The sequence below is a fragment of the Calidris pugnax genome, unplaced genomic scaffold (assembly GCF_001431845.1).
Source record: "Calidris pugnax isolate Ruff unplaced genomic scaffold, ASM143184v1 scaffold211, whole genome shotgun sequence".
In the NCBI taxonomy this organism is placed as follows: Eukaryota; Metazoa; Chordata; class Aves; order Charadriiformes; family Scolopacidae; genus Calidris; species Calidris pugnax.
In genome coordinates, this window is record NW_015091083.1 from 2,817,421 (window position 1) to 2,841,539 (window position 24,119).

The window sequence follows — 24,119 nt, forward strand, 5'->3', positions numbered from 1 at the left end:
CCTGGCTGGCTAGTGGCCTTTAATTAATATTATATTAAATAAAATATATGTGATTCAAATAGCATCCAGTCCTCACTACTGAAACTAATCAGACTCTAAATTAAATTAAATCTACTTAATGGCTATTGAAGTTAGCCCACTTTAATGGAAGAAGATAAATTGCTCACTGTAAACAAGCTGTAGTACTGAACACAGCTTTGATCCAGTTTAGATTTCTTACAAAAAGAAATTACTTTGTACTGTCAGGTATTTAACTTATTTTCTTTTATCTGACATTGCAAAATATAACTACTGAACTCCCAGTATCTCTCTCCTTACAAAAAATAACCTGAATTTAAGAGAGCGATAGCTTTTTTTTTTTTTTAAATTTTTTTTGAAAAAAAAAAAAAAAAAAAAAAAAGATGATCACATATTGGGTAATGCTGCAAAGGACATGGCTGTGATCCTGACGGTGGTTAGGATATCTATCACACCTTTTCAAAGTGCCAGGGAGCCACAACCAAGACGACAGGGTACCCACAAAGAGCATGTGGCACTAAGCCTACCCGGCTCACGCAAAAATCTGTCACTACTGCTACTTGATTTTGCAGACCACTTTCATACCAGTACACACAGGAGGGAAGCATCCTGTCCACCTCGTTCATCTGAGAGCAACACTTCAGGCTTCCAGGTAGGAACACGCAGTTATGAACAGAGAGGAGAGAGTTTAATAGGACTCGAACCCTGCTGCTCCTTCTAAATGAGAGATTGAGATTAATGAGAGATTAATACAGTCATTACTGGACTTCCGGGGCTGCCCCAACTAAATGCACCCTGTAGAACAAAACTCTTTCATTTCCTCCTGTTAGCCCTGTCTGGGGCACAAGGACACAGGCTTTACACTCCAGCAGACTCACAGAAGGTAAGTATTAGCTCCAAGACTGACCAATGAGGAAACCATGAAACCAGAAAGGCCTCTTCCTTCCCAACAAGCCCTTGTCATTCACCTGCATTTTTCTGGTGTGAGGCTGGGGAAGAAGGCAAACACCTACCCACCCAGCTCAGGAGAGGACAGGACACTAGAGACATTGCCATTTCCTTCACCCACAAGCAATCCATGACCATCCAGCAGTTAGCATGAGGATGTGCCACTGGAACAACCAGTGGGAACTCAATGCAACCACCTTGCTGGAGGAGCTTGATCCTCCTGTGGTGTCAGGACTGATTCCCACCGCAAAGGAAAGCAGGGGTAGGCTGCTTCCCAGAGAGATGCAACCTTCTGGCTGCAGAAGGCAAACAAAGTGAGATCCTGAGCAGGATGGCACTGCCACGGCTTCTGCTGGCTAAAACAAAGCAGAAGAGATGTCTAAGCTAGGGCATGCTCAGGGCACGCAGATGACATCAGCATCTTCTGAAACTGTAACTCTGCTACACTATGTGCTTTATTCAGTTCATATTCTTTCCTCATAAGGCTGAGCTAGATGCTGATTTGAATTTGCTTTTAAATCTGCAGGATGACCCTTGCTCTGTATACCATGAAACTGTAATTATGTTCATTTTGGCAATGGTTATTAGTCTGTTATCGAAATGAATACCCTGTCCTCAATGCCTGTTTCTTAAGTCTGCCCAAGCAAGAGAGTGTTCTATAAATACATCCCTGTCAGCTAGCCAATACACTCACGTTATTTTCCGTAATATTGGTGTACTTCTATAGCTCCTACCCTATAAATACTTTGCAAGTCTATCTCAGACAAGAAGAAATCCACTTTCTGTATGAAAGGCAAATAGTAGGATAGATGTTCATGTAGCACAGTGAAAAATGAAGCATTGCAAACACATTGCCAATTGAGCAATTACCATTTCTTCACTTGGCAAGACTTTGAAAGTTAGGTGTGAAGTTACCACCCTTTCCTCTCCCCTTTCTCTTTACCCTTCTAAGCAGGAAATCCCAGAGAAGCCTCAGAAGGATACACTAGTAAATGTGGGCTCTGAGAACCAACTTAAGATTTTTAAAGGGTTTTAATTTATTACAGGTCATGATCACTTCCACACAGCCCAGTACTCATTTTACTGCAGCTTCCCTCAAAAAATACCCACGGATTTTAATTTAATTTTATTTTTAACCTTTGCATCCCATTTCAAAAGTGCTTATGTTACGCAGCATGAGTTCTAATCATTACATTCTGCCTTACATAAAACTGCCAAAATCCAGGGTTAAACTGCAGTCAGCCAAATTACAGACTGCTTCTTCAGGAGAACACAGCTCATGAGTGGTTCAAAAGCTGATCCTCAGCACAAGGTGGGGTCCTCATAGGCAGCATCCCACCTCAGCCAGCAGGTACAACCTGCAGGCACCAGCACCAACAGCTTCAAAATAACTTCATGTACATGTCATTCCAGATACTCAAAGAGAAGACCAGAAAGATGTCAACTGGCTTTTTATCTCAATACTCATCTGACTACAGGAAAACCATTAGGCAGAAAAGAGGGGATGGGACTTAAACACACCACATGAACCACCTTATGGGTTTCTAGTTTTTCTTATGCCCCTAGGCTTATCCTAGTCCACAAGGGAAGAGTGGTCTCTCTAAAATACCAAAAAGATTCATCTAACTGGGATCAGGAAGGTGGTTTTGTTCCCCAGGATGAGGCTCATCTTTTGGATTCCAGGTTTATAGAGCCTTGTGATGTTTCCAAAGGATGCAAACTCAGATGCAAATTTGTAGTTCACACTCTCCTGGGGAAACTGTTCCCTAGTGTTCATTTTGCTTCTCTGTATCTTATTTTTCCTTCAGCTTTCCCACTTCCTTTTCTCCTTGGTCTTTGCCAGGGAGATCTTCAGCATTGCTTGCTCATATGTTTTGCTTTTAGGGTTTTTTTTTCAGCATCATGACGATGCATGATCATAATAGGACAAATCAGCAGAGAGAACAGCTAGTGGCAGATGTCCAGGGAAGACTACAAGACCACAGAAAGCTTCCATCTCAATGTCTTACCCCCTTGCAGCAGCCATTTGGGGACTTTGTCAGGAACGTAAAGGGTTTATCCATTCTCAATAGGTTTTTCTGTCATCAATCTAATTGCTTTTTCGAACCCACACAAATTGGCATTCACAACATCCTGTGGCACTGAGTTTACGATAGCGAAAATGTTTTTGTTTTTTTTTAAGCTTACCACCTACTACTTTCATATTTACCAGAAGAAACAACACGTTGCTGTTCCCATTCATCATCAGCATGCTGCTCCTGATTCACACAGCCCTCCATTGTGCTCCCCTCTCAGCTGCTTCAAGAAGTTTTGAGTTCTGCATTTCAGTTCGATCAAATCCTTTGCCAGTGAAACTACTGTACTGGGGATGGAGAAGAAAGGATCTGGCTGCTGTAGTGAAGCATTTCAGTAACACAGTGCAAGTTTCTGTCAGAAAATCTTTGATTTTGCCTGCAAAGACTTAGGCTGAATCTTTAGTAGAGACTCTTAACAGCACAGGCAACCAGATGATCTTGCATTTATTGCACAAGACTTGGAGAAGAAAAAAAAATCACACTCCTCTAAGCTTGCTTTGGGACTTGAGGCTACTTAGGTTGTATTTTAATGTACCAGGTTATTATGTAGCCCTCGTAAGGCTAGAACAGCCACTTTCTGAAAGAAAATGAGATATTAGTTGGAAGAAGTTGGAGAAATGCCAGAGAATACTATGCTCCTAGATGCAAGTCTCATTTTGAAAAAACAATCTCCTACACAAAGTCCCTTCCTTTCATATTAAAGTGCACTAAACCAACAAGCCTAGTTATTAGGAAATAGAAACTGCTCTAAAAATATCATGAAATACTTAAAAGTTAGCTCTTTATTTAAATTTTCTTAGTTCAGAAGGAAACTCATTTCAGCAGAGTTATGATGAAGATGTGAAGCTGCATTTGTGCAGTTACAGAGCATTAAATGTATCACATTCCTTTTGTGTGATACAGAAAACGAATCAGAGGCTATCATCAAGGAGTTATTCTGTAATACCTGTGCAGTTAACTCAGGTTGTAAATCCTCCCACCCTTGTGTTCAGAAGAAGGGAGAAAACTCCTGCTCCAAAAAAAGCACTGCAGGCCCAGCTCAGAATTTGGTAGTGCTGGTCTGACTCCGACTTTCGTCCACAATTGTGTCTAGATGTCAATTTTCAAAGACTAGTAATCAGTTTGCTTAACACCTCCCACTGCCCAAATACACCACATACACCCCCAGCCCATCAGAAAACCCCACTTGCCTCATTTAAAATAAAAAACGCCATACTATACATGTTCTGCTCATCAATTCCAATTAAGAACATAGGCAATAACACAGAGCTGGAAAGAAGCTTTAACTTGAGGTTAACTTTAAATCAAGAATCAAATTCTGTAGCTGCATTATTTTGTTTTTTTTTTTCATATTTGGTTTGTAACTGCAAATGTCTGGTTTGGGGCTCAGCTTGAAGAGCTCAGGGTTCCGAACCCTGGAGAAACTCCATACAACGGTTTCGCTCTCCCCCCTCCCAGAGATGTGGTTACACAGCCATCTGTAGTCCACTGCAGCATGAAAGGAACCAGATCTGAACTCCTTCCATAGCCCATCTTCTTCCTTTTTCCTTGAAAAGGAGATGTAAATTCAGAGGCTGCTATGATTCTCAGCTGACACATGCCCAGCAATGGAACTACCTCATTACTGAAAAAAAGACACAGCCTGGCAGAAAAGCGTATTTCTCCTGCACCACCCAATGCTCATGGCTAGACCCAACCGTGGCACAGAAATTGCCTGTCCCCCTGCAATGCACCACACAGCAGGCTCTGCACAGCCAACACAGAGGGCTACTGCTGCTTTAGGCTTCGCCTGCTACAGCTGAGAGTAGTATTTCAGGATGCTGTAAGACTGAAAATCAAATCTCTGATCTTGTTATTCTCATTTGAATTAGTAATTACACCAGAGCTGCTGGCTCTCAAGAGAGTCGTTCGCAGGATGATGGGGAGAATTTGGCCCCGTTGTGGAAAACCCTTCAGTAGAGGCACCATTGTTCTGTACCATAAAGGTCAGCACTGGTAAAAGACACTTCAGGAAGCCTCCAGGGCAGATCTGTCCCAATATTATCTTATCCAGCCATCAGCTAGAGATGTCTCAAATGGTAAATGCAATAGAAAAATAACAAATAAATCCTATTTTAGGAACAGCAGTTCTCTGGTCAACTCAGTTCACCGAAGTTTAGCTGCAACTCTTCACAGACACATATATTAAGCTTAATTAAAAACCAAATATAGAGTCTGGTTTATTTGAACTACATTTGGTGACATATCACCAGCCCACGAACTTTTCCTCCCCTACATCAAACTTTGACTTTAGCATATGTAATACTTCACTTTGTGCAAACAAGTCTTCCTACAGGATAAGGATCATTACATTAAATTATCATTAATTTTAATTACCATGCTATCTCAACTCTGGATATGTTGCCCAGCCCTAAAGATATGTTTTGTTTTAAACTACAAAGCAGTCTCTCTCTTCTGGACTGTTTTTAAAAGCCATGACATTTATTTAACCCTAATGACAATCAGTATAAAGGAGAAAGCTAAATCACATCACTGAAATGGTAAACACCAAGTTCCCAGCAGTGTTAATCTTTCTCTGATCCCTTCTTCCAAGAGGCTGCTCCTTACAATCTGATCAAACTTGAAAGCCCAACAAGTACTTTTGGAGATTAGCTGGTGAAGCAGAAAAGAGTGTGAGTTAGGTTGGACAGCAAGTGTAAGAGAAGTGTTTCATTGTGCAAATTTCTTCACGCTCAATCCCCAGCTCTCTTTTGATTAAAGGTGTTTTATATTGCTTGAATGACAATCTGTATTGAATTTCCATAACCCCTCTTCTGTCAACAGTCAACAAAGGCCAGAACTGACACAGGCCTTAATTTAACACTGACAAAGCAGAAGGCGGCGGAGGAAGACATGTAGCCAGGGGTCCCAGTAGGTCTCCTGCACCCTTTATATCACATAAAACACTTGAGTTTTTCACTTAGCTTAAGGCAAACTGAATAGAGAAGGACTCTACAGACAAGAACAGGACACCATGATTTTGAAAATGTTGACAGATGAGGACGGGGAAAAAAGCCACACTGCTTTAGGTTTTGGCTACTTTTGGGGACATTGGAATCTGAAGCCTAAATCATGTATCTTCTCATTGTTCTTGCTTGTCAGAGGTATTCTGAGACAAATATCACTGCCTGAATGACTAACAATCAAAAGACTAGGCATTAGACCCTGTGCGTAACATGGTGCTACAAAGTACAGACCTATTGCTGGTATGGAGTCTTCTCCAGGCTGAACAACCCCAGCTCTCTCATGTCTTCATACGAGAGCTGCTCCAGCCCTCTGATCATCTTTGTGGCCCTCCTCTGGACTTGCTCCAACAGGTCCATGTCTTTCTTATGTTGGGGGTCCCAGAGCTGGGCACAGTACTCCAGATGGGCTCTCACCAGGGAAGAAGCACCTCACTTGACCTGCTGGCCACGCTGCTTTTGATGCAGCCCAGGATACAGGTGGCTTTTTGGGCTGTGAGCACACACTGCCAGCTCATGCCCAGCTTCTCATCCACCAATCCCCCCAAGTCCTTCTTGGTGGGGCTGCTCTCCATCCCTTCATCCCCCAGCCGGGCACAGTACTCCAGATGGGCTCTCACCAGGGAAGAAGCACCTCACTTGACCTGCTGGCCACGCTGCTTTTGATGCAGCCCAGGATACAGGTGGCTTTTTGGGCTGTGAGCACACACTGCCAGCTCATGCCCAGCTTCTCATCCACCAATCCCCCCAAGTCCTTCTTGGTGGGGCTGCTCTCCATCCCTTCATCCCCCAGCCTGTACTGTTACTGGGGTTTGCCTCGACCCAGGTGCAGGACCCTGCACTTGGCCTTGTTCAACCTCATGAGGTTCAGACGGGCCCACTTCTCCAGCCTGTCCAAGTCCCTCTGGATGGCATCCCGTCCCTTCGGCGTGCCAACTTAGAACAAAAACAGTGTCTGTCAGGCTCTGCACCCCGATTTAGCATGTAGGTAAGGTATTTGCATTCCCATATTGGAACATTTTGTCTGCTTTTTTCCTAAGAATAAGCACTCTCCAGTGGAATTCATGCTCATGTACATCTGTACAACCTAGAATTAGGTGCCCTCAGGTTCTCTTACAAATAACCTTGCCTGATGCTTGCATCCATTGAACGGAAGTGGATGTTCTCTACTTGTGTTTTTATGAGAAGAGCTGCTTCAAGCCCTGGTGACTGAGGACAAACAATCAAAAACTGCTTAGTTTGCTCTTACTCTGCTCTTATTATCCTCTTTTAGCATGTTATTTGGACATGTTATATGGATGGGGAAACCAGATGATTTTTTTTTTTAAATCTTTTTCACTGTTTGTTCTTCTAAAAGTCTAACTGCTATGGTCATGCTCTCATAGGAAAATTCTGACATTTGAATATCTGTTCTCTCACTGTTTTGTAATAACTGGCATTAAGTTCTAACAAATAATTTCAATATTTAGGTTTTAAATAGCTTCACAAAAACCCAAAACTGCTTAAATTTTAATTGCTTGTTTTAGCAACACCCCTGTCAAAAAGCAGTGACAGGACTAGCAATTCATTCTCATGATTATTAATGCAACCCCATTACACAGCCTGAATTTCCTATTCCTCTGAATCTGCCTTCTCTTACTCATGCTCCCTGCCTCCTTTTTAAGGGAAACAGATGAGTATCCTTCCGGAAAGGATTCCTGCTCAATCTTACATTCATAGATCATGAAGCCAGAATAAAAAAGGGAAGGCAGAGAAATGAAAGAACAACAAAAGGTCAGAAAACTTAAATTCTTCCGCAACACCATTCTACATCAAAAGGCAGTGAACTCACAGATCTGACCCACAAACGTTAGTTAGAATCAAATCAGCTGGATGAGAAGCGCTGGAGGTAAACCAGGATGCCCTGAGTAATTCCATTCATCTTCCATTTGCCTTTTGTAAAAAAACAACCTACCCTCACTGCTCCCAGACCCGGGGTAACTCAAAGCAGAGCTACGCACCACAATTCTCGCCTCACGTCTAGCACAGAAATGAGATGTGGGACCCACAAAGAAAACGGCATACTTTTAAAATGAACACTGCAATCCTTCTGCTTCTTAAAAATCAATGCATGTTCCTTCCCACTCCAGTGCTCTGGAATAATGAAGGCTCTGCAGGGGTCCCTGGGAGCAGGCAGGCTGGCCCTTCTGTGGACAGAAGGAGCAGGGCATCGCCCTTCGTGGGAGACAGGTCTCGCTCCTCCAGAGCTGTCTGAGCATTCCTGCCTTGCCGTTCTGTGCACTGTAATTTTCTTCACTCTCGAGGTCTATTTTAAGGTCTGAATTAGATTCTATGGAGTTTGACTGCTAGTAATAAGTCTAACAACCTGCAATCTTGTTTCTCTGCAGAAACAAGATTCACAGCAGTTCCCGGTACAACGATTTTACAGTCCTGTTTTTCAACTTGAAGCAGGGTGTGCAGGACTAAACCCAGGGACATGAAGGCGGTTGATGGGGCTGAAGAACTGTTGGACTGGGCACCCATGACATTCATCTCTTGACAGAAGAAGAACCTAAGGCAAAACTGGGATTCATGCAAGCAGGGATTGCTCATTTCTGAGAATTAAGCCAAAACATTTGCTTTCTAGTTAAATCAATCCTGAGATCCCAGTAAGACTTTCTGTTGTATGCTTCCTACTTACAGCCTTTCAGAGCTCAGCTGCACCACTCACTCCCATCTCACCAACTTTACTTCAGTTTGCTTAGTACCAGCTTGCACCCAAGCTAATCTTTGCATTTGTGCTTGGCTACGCTGATACCTGCAAGTTATATGTGATATGCTAGGAATTACTGTTCAGAACTGTCCTCTGTCCAGATAATCCCCCTTTCAGCACCAATCTTTTTTTTTTTTAAACTCAAATGTGTTTGGACTTTTCTGGGAGCAGAATATCTCAGTCCAGAAAGAGAATTGCGGGAGGTTTTTTGTTTTAGTCAAGATACCTGGACTCAGGAGACTGACTACAGCACAGGTCTTGCAACCCTGAAGAACTCTGCCTCACATACCCATCGTTCACCTATGCTTTTTCCTCTCCCAGTTATAAAATCTATCTTCTACCAAAAACAACAGAACCACCGGGACTTTCATACCACTCTGTGTCTCAGTTTTATAGTCTCAAGCATTCTACAGAATGGCTGTGAAATCCAAACTGTAAAGGACTGAAGCATGCAACCCAATGCTTATGCTCATAGCACAATGACAGACTATTAAGATATTTAGCTTAAACACTTTTAAGGTGTGCAACTGTAGAGGTGCAGTATCAACCCTTCACATTTCACAGCTGACTGAAGAATTAAGGAGGATTCTCCTTAGCCCTCTTTAGATTTGCCTAGATATTGGAGAAATGACAAACTAAGCCATGAAATGATTGAAATGATGCCATAAAAGCACAATCTAAATAGGTCTAGGAACTGTCATTCTAATCTGTGTTTTTCTACTCAATTTTGGTTTGCTCTGAGAAAATCCCTTATGAACTGCATGTCAAGACATTTCTATAATGATCGAGTGAACAAGTATTATTTATGGCAAGATTTATATAACTACCTACATGTGGGAAGCTCAGCACAGTGTATTTATAGCATCAGATACTGCAGGCTTCAAAATAATGACGAAACCTGAATGTTTAAAGAAACCAGGTCATAGCTCAGAATTCAGCTTTCACTAAATGCTGTTTCAAAGCATTTCATCTGTATATAGTTACAATTAAGAGCTATGTGGACACTGTGGAAGCCTGACTACTTTCCCCCAAAATCACACAATTATTTGTATTACAGGGGCATTGGAATGCTAGTATTTTGAGCACTGTGCAAAACACATGATAAGAGGCAGTGCCTCCCTCTGAGAAGTGTCAAGCCAAACAAATAGGATTGATGAAGGACAGGGGTGTGAAATGAAGAAACAAGGGGGTGGAGAGACTAATACCTACCCAGGCACCATCAAGCCTTTCAAGCCCCAACACAGTGGAGCTCTTCTGTAGGTTTGTCTTTAACTACTTCAGATCTCTTTCTGTACCTTCCTGCCTGACGTGAGACACTTTCTCTAATGGAGATAACGGTGTAGTTCCTAGATGAATACTACGTGCCCTACAGCCACTAAAAACACACATCAACACCTTAGTCTTTAGAAGCTGCAGTACATGGTGTATATAGCAGTTAAAAAAAGAAATATCACATCACCAGAGCGCAAACCAGAAAATGTTTTGAAAAGATTGGTTGTTTTTTTAAAGTCAAAAAAGAAGGGAAGAGGAAGCCTACTTACGTTTAGGTTTCAAAGAAAACAAACTTCTCTGTAAGCCTGAACAAACATTCACTGTTTGTAGGATCTACCTTTACAAAAAGAAAAATGAATTTTCCTGTAAAGGCTACCCAAGTTTGGAAAGAAGAAATTCTCTTGGACAAAATAAAATGAAAAACAAAGAGCACAGAAGGAAAATGGATCAAAACCAGCTGCTTATGATGAGACACATTAAATTCAATATAAAATGCATTTGTTTTACTCTTCAGTTCCAGGCAGGCTCTTACTTTCACTGCAACTAAACAAACACTAATCATTTGATGCAATTCATTAACTTACATGGTTAAAAATATAGCTAAAATTGGGTATATTTCTATTTAGAAGGTAAATTTTGTTTAAGGATTCTTTCCTATCCCTAAAACAGAAGGAAAAAATTAATGTGATCGTAGGATTAGATAGAGAACTATGACTGGTTTTTTTTTTTTCCTAAAGATAAAATTCTTGTGGTAAATCAGAGATATAAACAGTGAAGATAAGACAAGTACTGCCAGTTTCAGAGAAGTGCGTGCATGTCTAGATGTGATTCTCATCCAGTAAACACCCATCGTGCTTTGCATCCCAGATTGTCTCAATATGAGCTGGATTTGTTTGTGCCAACATTCAGGCACAACACAAAAGGTGAAACAGCCAATGCAGACCGAAATCTGTGTTAAAAGATGACGGTACAGGCAAACCCGACTTTGATTTTTGACTTGAAATTAGAAGGGATTCGCAACTACTTAGGAATCCAAGCTTGTAAGTCACCTATGAGTTGGAATAAGGTGGGGAAAGACCAACTGCTTTTCCCACTGGCTCACCCTGGGTTTCTGGAATGGGCTGGATGATGAAGTGCCTACAACAGGCGGGCCAGGACTCGATAAGCCTGGCTATGTTGCGTATGTTGATAAGCCTGGATACTGACCTAATACAGAAAGTCTTTTTTCCTTGTAGGAAGAATAAAAAAAGGAGGATTTGGTGTGTGTAATCAACCTGTCTTGCGCTCTTCTTTTTGTGTTTTAGAGGATAGAGACAGCCTCACAGGCATATATATATATATACACTCCTTGATGAAGCTTTCAGCTACTTCCAGCTTTTCCTTCAGCTCCTCTGGCCTTTCTGTGATTTCTCCCAGGCTGGGGTTTAACACGATGAAGGGTTAAGCAGCAGTTCTGCTTTTATTTGTTCTTCTACCCCATACCCCACCAACACACACTCGGGCCACCTTGTTTCTCCTTTCAAGCCCTGGCACACTGCCCCTGAGTTGTACTGGGGTATTTGTGGGCCATGCTGGAAAACACACCGGGGAACCACCCCAGAGTAAAAATAAAATAATGACTGGGGGAGAAAGGGGACAGGTTTTAAAAGATGGATTAGTTCTCTGATCCAGTTCACTAGATGAACAAGCGGGAGGAGGCGTGGAGGTGTGTGGGTAACAGGACACAGCTAAAATACCTTAGATGGATACTGCTGCTGCATATGGTGCCAGTCCCAGGCAGACAAACCTTCACAAGTCAACTATCTAAGGTCCTCCACCCAATACCTGCCTCCAGAGAGCAACATATGCCTGTGTTGGGCACAGGTAGCACTACTGTTTCAGCCACTGGGTTACATAAACAATTTTAAAAGCTTATCCAACCAGTTAAATAGTGATACCAGTTGCACATCTTCAGCTTGTTTCACAAAGGATTTGTCTCCTAATTCACAACAGTGTCTTTGAAAACAATCACTCTAAGGAGTAAGGCAAGGGAAGAGGCAAAGCATTGCATGATCTTGGCTCAGGACAGGTGTGCATTTGCAAATAGCTGCATCCGTGGAGCAGTTCCTGCCAGAGGTGCAATTACCACCTGGAACAGTTTCCCTGCCCCAACACCTGCACAGATGTAGTTATACGGAGTAGAAAGGTGCATTCTTCTGGTATGGTTCATCCCTCCTCCCACGCAGCAAATTGTGTAAGAGCATCCACACTAGAGCTGTCATTCACCGGATGGAATAGAAAGCAACACACCTAATGTAGACAAGCCCTCAGACCCTCCTAGGTAGGACTCTCCAACAACTCCTCACAGTTTTAATTTTGCATATAACTAGTTTACAGATATACGAAGTCCTTAATGTTAAGTTCAGAACAAATGGGCGAGCCAAACTGGTTGCAACAGGGCTTGCACTTTCATCACAGGTGTGAAGCAAGATCCTTTTCAGTGAAGCTGTTTGCAGGTGTGAAGCAAGATCCTTTTCAGTGAAGCATGAAGCAAAGCTCCTTTACTCTCCTCTCACATACATGTCCAAAAGCACAAGTCGCCTTTCTCCCAGGGGCTCTTTGGCCAGCAAGCTATGGAGTAAAAGTAGGAGAGAAAGGGGAGGAAAAGAAGAGATATTTTCCTCTCTTTTCTTCTTCTTCAAGTTCTGAAATCTCAAAAATGCTGACTCTCTCCACCACCCCTTTTAGGTTCATTATAAACGATCATTTCTTTGGTGGAAATAAAATGGATAGTTTCTTATCTCTTCTAACATTATTTTCTTTCAAAATACTGAAAACAAAAAGCAATTACAATCCGCTCTAGTGCCTAGGACATTTACTTTCCCACAGCACAAGACCTTGAGGGGAAGCATCACACTTATAGAATTATATTTCATAAACAGCTCACAAAATGGGAAAGTATCCAAACATTGTGGGGCAGTGTTGGAAGACACAACACTTGCAAAGATTACAAAGCATCCCTAAGCACTTCTGCAATCTAGGTAAACACGTTTCAAGATTGAGCAGCTTAACATACTGGTAGGCTAACAACTGCTTAGAAAACTCAGTGTCAAAATTCATAACCGCAATAAAATATCAGCATAGATTTTAACCCCCAAACTCATATCAGACTGCGGGTGGCAAAGGCAGGAAAAGTCAAGCAGACAAAACCACATCTTCAATCTAGTGTACCTGCATGACAACCTGGAAGAGATCTATGCAACACCAAAGAATTGATGATAAAATTCATTTCCCTACAGCAAAATAAAAATAAAGTGCATTAGAACTGGCTAGCTTTCTTGATGGAAGCAGCTTGCCCAAATTGCATCTGCCTTCTTGCCAAAACTAGCAGGTTTTTTTAAATGTTTTCTTAAATAGGAACTAAAAACTGTCCCCCAAGAGCAACAATAGCATCAGCAAATTACACAGTACAAGAAATCAGTTGGTGTGATACGCTTCTCTCCTTCTAGAAAACCAACATTAATTGCCCAATACTGAAGTAACTGCAGTTTATCTCCTAGCAAATGCTTCTGAGGATTCCCAAATCAGCAATTAGCATCTGTCCCATTGTGCTTCTTTGCCTAATATCTTATGCAAATTATACAATTTATAGCTTTAGATTTAATGTGCGGTTGCCTAACTAATGCCGCAGGGCAAGAGGAGCCTGCTGATTCAGGAATGCATTGCTCAACTGCCTCACCCTTGTGAAGCAAGTGACAAACTCATTCCATGGATTTCTCCACCAGGGAAGAAGTATTTGCTCCTGCTGTGCCACGTCCACACGAGCAGGTGCAGCCAGCCCACAGCTTCTCTCTTGGCATCCCAGAAAAGCAGAATGAAGCCAGCTTCGCCCCAGAAGTCATATGGCCAGAGTGAAGTGACTGTGCCCAGCGAAAACCTAAATATATTCAGGTCTGGCTGCATTAACCCACGGAGACTTTGCCCCAGTGGGAGGCCAAGACTACTCGGACTGCTTAGCTTGTATGCCAGCACAGGCTTAGCATCCACACTACATGTCTCCTTCTGTGCTGGCCCCGCACAGGACAAGTATCTATTAACATTTTTCAGCATGACTCCGTTAAGCTCCCTGGCTCAAACTGTCAGCAGTTGACACTTTTCATTCTGAAGGACAATCAGCATCAGGAAATACTGGTCTGGAAAGGATCTCACCAAGTTACGTACCCCCAGTCCCACTGCACTCGGGCAAGATGAAATGCCAACACCAACACTGACAGATGTTTATCTATCTAATCTGTGCCTAAAACCTCCAGTACAGCAGGTTTGTAACTACTGCACTTGTTTGCCCCAGCACTGCAGTAGCCTTGCAATTAAAAATCTTATAGTTACCTCCTCCTCCTCCTGATGTTCAAACAGCACACTCATTGGCTTCCAAAGTGCTCAATGACCCTGTAAAGGTTCCCCCGCTGAAGCAGGGAAGTTTGGCTGGCATTTTAGAGATCAAAAGAGTAAGCAGGACTCTTTTCAATGCACTGAACCTCAACAGCAGAGATCAAAAATGCTTGGTTCCCGGCCTTGAGGCTCTATGTGCTGCATTTGATCAGAAACATCAGGTAAGGCAAGTCAAACCGGCCTATTTGAAAAGTATCCCTGCAGATCTGTCTGCAATGAAACTGCACTGGAATCACAGACCCCACAATCTCAGTGCCATTTTCTGGCAGAGTTCAGAAATTCCCTGAACATATGCCTTGTCTGCAATGCTGTGTGTTGACTCGTGGTATTACAGACGAACCTGGACTTAGGACGGGGCTCAAATTCAGTGTCCCTGCTACACACCCGGATGGGCACCCTATTCTATCCCACCAGCTTACTTAGTTGCTGGTGTGCTGACAAGCTCCCAGTTTTAACTGAAGAACTTGATTCACTGAAGTTGAATTTTCTCGCAGGACCAAGATCTTAGTGGAACTTCAAACATTAATAAATTAGAAAGGACAAAGCTCTTCCTGGATGTTAGCATCTTCCATTGCCACCACAGTATGCTTAGCATCTCTTGGTCAAGAGAAGGACCTCATTCAGAATATTCACATACCCTTGTCACTAAAGACGCGTGGTGAGTAGATGTCTGCAGGACTGACGCTCTGGACCTCTGCAGGATGGATTTCACTGCTGGCTGCTCACTGGCACTCAGACAGAGCACACACCCCCACGGCATTCTCAAGCTGGTTAAGAAGGACCTGGAATATGAACACTCCCTTGCACAGGAATCCCAACGCCGCATCTAGAGTTAACAGGCTGAGCAACAGCTGAGTGCTCCCTTCCCTCCTTGCCCCCGCAGACCCTGAAGAAGCTGGCAGCTGAGCTCCAGCTATTCTGCCCCTGGGGCAGGCTCCCTAGGGCAGGCAGGAGGGTTATACCTGTTAAGCACTATCTGTTCAATCACTTTTCACGGGGCAGATAAACTTGGCGAGTGGCCAGCCTTCCTCATGATTTTCCCAGGCAGAAAGGGAGGAAATGAAACAAAACTTTTAAAAGTTGCGAAGACCCAGTGTGCAAAGTAATGCCCTGTCCCGGACAATGCCCCAGGGTGACCTGGAGGATGATCTGCTTGATCCTTTAGTAAAACAAGAGCTAAAAGACACTTTCTATCAAGGGTGCTCAGTATCATTAAGTCCCTGCCATATATTCTGAGCGCCTGCCCTGGTGTGCCACGGTCCTGTGCCCTCATGCACATCCCCTTGCCTCGCTCCACAGGGTTTTGTGGAGGCTTTAACGTAGCGGAAGAGAGCGATACTGAAGGAAAAACAGTCATAATCAAATCACCCAGCTACATTTCTGAAAGAATAACAGTTTTAACACGTCAGGTTGTATTTGAAGCTCTCGTTTAACATGCGGAGCACTCATAATAATTAATATAAAATCCCAAGAGTTTATTCACAAGATGGTAAGAGTGCCAAAATGTTACTACTTGTACCAGGTTTAAAATTTATGTAGAACTAGAAAATGCTTTAAGTCATCACTGCACTTTCAGGCATTCATGCTTCCTGGGCGATGAGAACTGAATTACCAAACAAAATGAGATCACGGTTCAAATGATAGTCATCTCCATTTCTGCTACTTGGCAGTGGATTTGAAATCAGGGGAAAGAGAATGTATACCGTACCCCAACATAGTCCAAGTTATGAAGTTCATAAATGGAGTTTCCTTCTAACATCCACTGGTCGGTATCACATGCCCCAAAAGCATGATGGTTTGTAAACCTCTTAAACCTCACAGTGAATGTTTCCTATGTTTTTCAGTCCAGCTATGACCTTAGTTGATATTTTATGGTAACTGCACAGATATTCAGTGAGACTCTGACATGGTAAAAGAGAAAAAGGAGAACATTTATTCATATTTCATTTGTTCAGGTTTTTGTTCCATCTCTGCGAGCCCCAGGTTTATCTCACTCTCCCCTTGTGTGCCTGTTTCTTGGCACTGACCATGCCCCTTTTTTCCAGGTTTCCTCTCCCGCATATTTTTAAATTCAGGGAAGCAGAACTGAAAACAGTCTTCTGGGGAAAGAACGAACTTTATTTCCATAACTGTATGCTCAGTATCTTCAATGCTATTTTTGGCCACCATAATCTTTTTGTTTGGTTCTGTTGGCATGTTCTCTTCTGACTACTGAGGCAGAGGGGCAGAAGTTTCCATGGAGCTACCCACTGTGGCGCTGAGGTCTTTCCTGAGCAGTGAGTCAATGTAGAATTTAACAATGTGTGAGCCATCCGTATTATTTCTTTATGGGCCCAAGAGACTGCAATGATTTGGATCTATCATCCTGCTGACTCTTCACTGACTTGTGGTAGACCCATCCAATACTGCTGTCTCCCATTGCCTGGAAAAAACTAAACAATTTGGATTTATCTGAAAAATTTGCCATCCTGTGCTCATCTGCCTTTTCCAGAGTTATTAATAAATGTCCTGGAACGCCACTCATATGGGATGCTTGTCTTGACATATTGAAAGCAGTTTATCTCTCTGTCTTTGGTCTCTGCCTCGCACTTTCTGATGTTTCAGTTAACTTAACATGTGCCCTCAAAGGAGTGATTTTTCTTTTTCTTTTAAAGTTACTTCAATGTGTTGAATTGTGTCCAGCTATCCAATCTTGAGGGACTCTATCAGGGAGTGTAGCGGTAGGACATGGGGTAACGGTTTTGAACTGAAAGATGGGAGATTAATATTAGATATCAGGAAGAAATTCTTCACTGTGAGGGTGGTGAGGCACTGGAACAGGTTGCCCAGAGAAGTTGTGGATGCCCCATCCCTGGAACTGTTCAAGGCCAGGCTGGATGGGGCTTTGAGCAACTTGGTCTGGTGGGAGGTGTCCCTGCCCATGGCAGGGGTTGGAACTCAATGATATTTAAGGTCCCTTCTAACCCAAACCATTCTATGAAAAGGCCTTAAGGCAACCAAAGCAACATGGCCACATTCACACAATTCCTACTATCAGATTATTTTAACCTAATTTAACAAGCAGCAATTCACTCTTAGTGTACAAAACTAAACATGTTGCACATTTCCCTACAAATGCCACAAGTTCTGAAATACGCTCCACATTCACCTTGCCCTCCAAATAGGGTATGAAGGGATGCAACTTATGACTATAACACTACCACTCTTTCTTCTCAGCCTAGCATCTTACAGTTTTCATGGGACTAAACTGTACCCTGCAGAATCAGTTTTGTTTCCTTTACACAAATGCAGTGTAGTGACCTGAACAGTGATTACTGACACTCCAGAAGAGCTGACTGTCTCCACAGCAGCCTATGGATGCATTTGGATACCTCAATTTCCACCCTATATGCAGCGTTTACACATCAGAAAACAAAAAAATCAGCACTTTCCAATCACTGCTGTAAGAAGGGTACCCCAAACAGGAAGGAAAAACAAAAAGCCAGTTGTGTAGTCTATCAAATGACAAGTAACGACCTTGTCTAGAAAGACTATCAAGCAACTCAATCATAAACTATACAAGAAAATCAGATCATCTCAAGTCCCTCTCAAACTTTACACTTGCAACCCCTTCTATTCTAACTTCAGAAAGCCACTTGGAAAATTCATGAGACCAACTACTGACATCAAGGGACATAAAGGCACTCAAGCTTTCATGATTTGCTTTGCTGATACACTCAGATGTCATAATGGTTGCACAAAGCCAGAAGATAAGTGAAATAGGAGCTGATAGTGCTTTTAGACTGGATATTAGTGGCCCCAGTAAGGGAAATCATCCTCTTCATGGACCTCTCGGGTACTGTTATTACCAGCTGACCCCATGCTACCGTGATAAAACCTTATGGTCCTGCTGGGATCTTCATGAGGAGAGGCCAGACTCTAACGAGGGGTATCACATGATGGCTAGATACTTGTCTGAGGAAATGTGAGGGATGCTACTTTTCTTGTCCATGCTAGACTACTGTAACACATCTTAAAATAAACTGCTTCTTCAGCAGCAAAGCTGACATGAACACATCACACCAGAACTGGAATCATGCTCTACTAGCTGAATCCTGGTTTGCAATTCAGATGAAAGGTCCTATTTTTCAAGACTTATTTCTTGACCTCTGATCTTAGGACAACATGAGCAGAAACAACAGAGAAAAAGCCACTTCCAACAAAAAGTATTCCCAGTTACGTTTTATATTGATATTGTGAGCCATCTACCTTTCATTGCCCCTTCCCTACTTTTTCTAGCATCCAGATATTTGGGAAAAGTATCTTCTGTTGTTGGATGCCAGTCAAAGAAATTTCTGCTCAAGAGGATCAGAATAACTTGAAACAAAACTGTGCTGGAATTTAAAATATCTGGTTTATTCAATGTAGAATTCCTCATGACAAGAAAAATCCCTGTTCCTCCTTTCCGAATTCTAGAGAGACAATAATCCTCAGGAATTAACCCATGTTCTGTTCTTAAAACCCAAAATGGATATGTCTTAGGAAGGTCCCATGGCAATGGAGTGCAGTCATGGCTTATATCTTTACCCCGTAAAAGCAGACTGTCATTCTTCAGATCTACCCAAGCCCCAAACACAAAACTCATAGAAGCTCTTGCTTAAATTGCTATAAACTTTTCCACATTTTCAGCTTTACCAAGTACACAAATGCTTTGAAATGATGCATGTAGATATAAAACAAGAGTTTCCAACACTGGTATGCAATAAATGGATAAAAGGCCCAGCCTTCTTTCTTTTTAGAGTCAGATAAACAAATAAGGCTGAAAGTGGGATGCAGATTTCCCATATCTGGCTACAAAAGCAGACAAGATTTAAAGATTAAACCTAAGTGCACCCAAAAGTAATATCTGAACTTTACAGACAGGCTTATTTTGAAAGCTTGATGACCACCGAGACTACTAGGATCACAGATCAAGATTGTTTGTTGGTTCAAGAAGTTCTGGCTGTCACAGTGTGAGACAATTTGAAAAAAATATTTTTTATATTATCCACTGGGCTTTGTGTCTGTTGGACTGCAGAGTCAGCTTGAACAATACCAAGCTGATGTATCTTAGCAGGCCAGAAGCAGCAGGCCAGCAGACTGCCACTCCTGGCTGGGAGAACAGGGTCTGTGACCATCATTTCCACAGGGGCCCCTCCAGCTCTCTGGTCCCTCCTACCCACGCAGGGACAGAGCTGACAGCTCAAAATAATGAAAACCTGGGAATGAGGCGGAGAAGCAGGAATGGAAAGGAGAGCCTGTTCATATTTTCTGTTCATGAAGTGACTAACTTTCAGCATTCTTACCTTAGAACATCCTTTTGTAAACTACCTTAACAAGAAGCAAGCAATGGTACAAGAGAGGAGATTCCAGGTTCCCTTTGGAGCTTCCAGATTTCTTTACCTGCCACCTCTCTCAGGACAGGATTAGCCCTTTGGAAGCAGCTCTCTACTCTAAATTTCAAAGCCAGGGCTTGTTTATTGCCATACCAACATACCCACGCCCCTTTGTCAACCCCCTCCTAGATGCATGAATGAGCATGAGGAGAAAGATGTTGGGTGACACCTCCCTGGGTCAAAAGTCCCAGAGCCTTTCCAGTTTGCCAGAGCAGGGCTGAGACCTCCTGAGTGCTGGCAGCTGGGATGCAGCACACCACCACCTGGACACAGCCCTTCCTTCCAGTCACAGAGAACATTAATTCCATCCCAATCCCTTCCAGTCCCTTCCCTCCACGCTTGCACATTAGCTTCAGCCAGAAATTAAAATGCAATGAGTGAACGTGCACCGTGCTTGGAGCGAGGTAATGAGACATCTGTTTGCACGCGTCCGTGGTGGAGACAGCATACAATCAACAAGGGAGACTTCTGCATCCAAAAAGTGGTGGTTATTTCCAGTAGCTAACATCAGCTCTCTCACTTAGATGCTTTATGGGTATGTCCCTACATAAACAAATGAGGCTCAGATGGGTGATTTCAAGCCTTTAAATTAAAACCAGATTTTTCCTTTTATTTTAATAGGAGCTTCAAATACAGATAGAGGTGCCTGAAGTTGACCTGTGGGACAATTCTTCTCCCTCCCCTCTGACAAAAACTGCTATGAAAAATAGGCCACAGATAGTAGTGGCCACAGTTTCAAAAGGTGAATGCCTAGAGCTATGCTTATAAAGCTATTTTCAGGCGCTTTAACTGGGTGGCCTGATTTTGAGAAATTCTGAATATACACCAATCCTGCAATGTATATTCTCCACAACTTCCAAAAACTATAACCAGACTACCTACTTTGGCGATTAATTAGAAATATCTAGTTTTCTACTCAACAATACAGCTACAATTTCACCACGCCACCTATGCAGATTGCTTGGCATCAGAGATTCACTATATAAGAGTGCCTGTACATATATTTGGAAAAGAGGTTCCTGCTTGGAAAAATGTGGCATCTGAAGGGAAGGGGCTGGCAGATGAGTGTCAAAAGAAGAAAGAGACACACGGGGGTGACATGATGTACCCAAGGTTATGCAGCAAGTCAGAACCAGCACAAAGCAGAAAAACCCAGAGCCCCAAATCAAGTGCCTGAGCCCTTACAGCATGCCGAGCCTCTCTTTTAGTCACAAAAGACACATGCAGCTGTTCAAAGAGTATTTCTAAGACAGGCAGACAGAACTTGATAAAAAGAAATCCAGGGAAAAGAGAAGGGTGCCGTCATCTGTTCCGTAACATCCCCCAAAATCAGAAAGGAGCGCACACAGCAGCAACAGCATCTCATATAATAGCAAACAATCAAACATAAATAGTTTTGATTACATGCTAGGATAAAAATATCACATCTAAAGGGTTTTATACTGTTTGAGTGTCCTGAGGGAATAGTTCACATACTTCAAAAAAGTGAGAAATTCAGGAGCCGCAGCTTGGCTCACGCAGGAGTTCTCTCTTCTATGGGAAGCCCACAAAGACTAGTTTTTGAAGAAATTTTAGATTTGGAGTTAAATTTAAGAATCTAAGAACAAAAAAAATTCAAAATAATGGAAAAAAGCCAGGTGGAAGCATTTAAAGAAATGAATGTCAGAGTCTGAAATACCTGAAGTTCAGTTTAGATTATTACTTGTAAGATATGTAGGGAATTTTAAAAGCTTTTAATCTTCAGACTTAAAATATAATGTAAAAAGATTAGTTAGTGACTAGTCACAGTGATTATCTATTACCATCTTAAGCATAATTTAAGAAGTCAGATTTCAAATTCTGAGGCTGTATAAGCACAGCTTTTCAAGATGACATCAGAGAATTTAGCTATTTTTCACGAGGTTAAAGCTTAAAAAAGGCTGACACAGCTTCAACCATACAATACCCTGCTAAAAATGAAATTTTCATTAAATAATGCTCCTAATCTTTCACCATGCATTACAAAATCTGATCTAGAGCACTTTTATATCAAAAGCAATTCTTCGTAGGTAAGTAAACAAAGCAATACAACTGCTGAGAACTGCTATAACAAAATAATCTATTCAGTGATTTATTTCAAGATAGACCTGCCAGCTATGTGGGACACAAGTTGGGAATGCAAACTTTATTTTTTCAAGTCTTTTTAAAAAGACTCAGCAGTGAAGGTTTCAGATAACTAGCTCTTTTAGAGCTTTCACTTGAAATAATGGAGAACAGGAAAAAGAGGAAGTCACAGCCCTTGCCAGAGTATTGCTTCCAAAAAAACCAAAAATCCATTAAAATCAATGCTAAAATATCTCTTAGACCCCCCTTCCCCCACCCTCTCGCAAAAAGAGAGTCCTGCTTCCTTCCAAGGAGATATCACTGTACATACTAAAGAAAATAACAGTCTCTGCCAGTCACTGCAACTGCTAATTGCACGCTAGCACAGCAGGTTCAAGGTGAATCCTGGAGCAGGTTGCCCAAAGAGGTCGTACAGTTTCTATCCATGGAAATATACAAAACCCAACTACACATGGACCTGAGGAACCTACTCTAGAGGATATTGCTTCGAGTAGGAAGTTTGACTACATGACCTCAAGAGGTCTGTTCCAACCTCAATGATTCTGCAAATTTGCGACCCTTGTACTTCCACAAGAACTGAGTGATTACAGCATCAGTTTAGGGCATGGAAAGTCCAGGTTTAACCCCATGCTTGTACAGCACCATACAAACTGGAGTCAGCAGAGTATGTGGGCGTCCTCTCTTTAACCCAACTGGTGCAACTATTTAGCTATATAGATCTTGTAAGGTCTTCAGGGTTGAAATGAAGTGTGAACTGAATATCATAATAAAGACTGTATTTCATTTATAGTTACTTTAAAACATAATTCAAATAGACATATTTATCACCTGAATCCAAAACTAGTCTGTAAACAAACACTGAATTTTCTTTTGAAAGCCTTTCAAAAGCAGAAAATTTCTCCTTTCGCACATACTCAACCCGCCATAGTTTATGGCATTCTTTTGGAAGAGAGAAACCCTTGCACTGAACGTAACCCATCACATCAATTTTGTATCCTGTGATAAACTGGGCTCTCTACTTACAGCTACAGACTAGGACATTATTAACTTGGTAGTGATTTCCATTTTGAAATTCCAGAACAAAGAAGATGTGGCTCTTAAGACCTCATGCTATTCACAGACGTATTACTTCCCGAGTTTTTCTAAGTGCTCATGGCCTTGGGATATGACATGACAGCTGCAAAGTAGAAAATACAATTTAGCAGATGAAAACAAGGAGGGGGAAAAAACCCACCACACTGTCTAGAGGGATATAACTTTTTTGGTCTCCTGAATTTCTCACTGCAGATCATTATGTGCGGGAACAGAGGCTAATGTAGTTGGGCCAGAATGAGAAGTTAGCCAATTACTCAGCTCTCCTGAGATTTCCCCTGCTAAATACAAAGTTGGTTCAAGGTCTCTGTCATGATATTTGTGATGATGAGACAGAAATAAGATGAGACAGAGGAGAGGGCATGCAGGAGGACACAGGGAAAAATATGGTGACCTAACACTGCAGCGGCCAGTGAGAACAGGTGAGGCTTTTCCTCACCTCATTCCTCAACTTTAGTAACAGCTTCTCTTTAAAGTGTTGGTTTTAACTGAATACAAACCCATTTTTTTCTTTTTCCTCATTAAAGATTTATTCCTTTGTCTCATCAGTTTGAGCAGAGAGCACCAAAATATGCGCAAGACAAACTTCTTGCAAAAACTGGATGCTCTCCCAAACATATTCTTCTCATAGAGATAACAATAATAATACTGATAGCAACTTAAAAAAACCCAACCCCCTACTGAATCTCTCCGCTGCTAGAACAAAATCCCAACCACTTCCTCAGAGTACAGGCTTCCCTCAGCACCTCTCCCCCACTCATAAACAGTAATAACCACTACAGACCAAAATCCTTTTAGGCTAATCAAACATTTTCTCCTAAAGAGATTGCAAAAGACATGGGAGAGTGCTGCGAATTATTAGTGTTATTTTCACATAAAGACATTGCCAATGAGGTCAGGCAGGTCAGATGCAAACAGGATGTCTATAAATCCACAATTATAAAATGTTAATTGACGAGCTTCTTATCTGCCCATCAAGACAATGATAACACAATCACAGCAGTAATTCCAACAA

General features: G+C 42.1%; 1 protein-coding gene across 1 annotated transcript in view; it reads right to left on the reverse strand.

Annotated features, from left to right (window-relative positions):
* The window catches only part of ITPK1 (inositol-tetrakisphosphate 1-kinase), a 139,595-nt gene that overhangs the window by 36,582 nt on the left and 78,894 nt on the right, over positions 1-24,119 (reverse strand). The gene's annotated exons all lie outside the window — the stretch shown is intronic.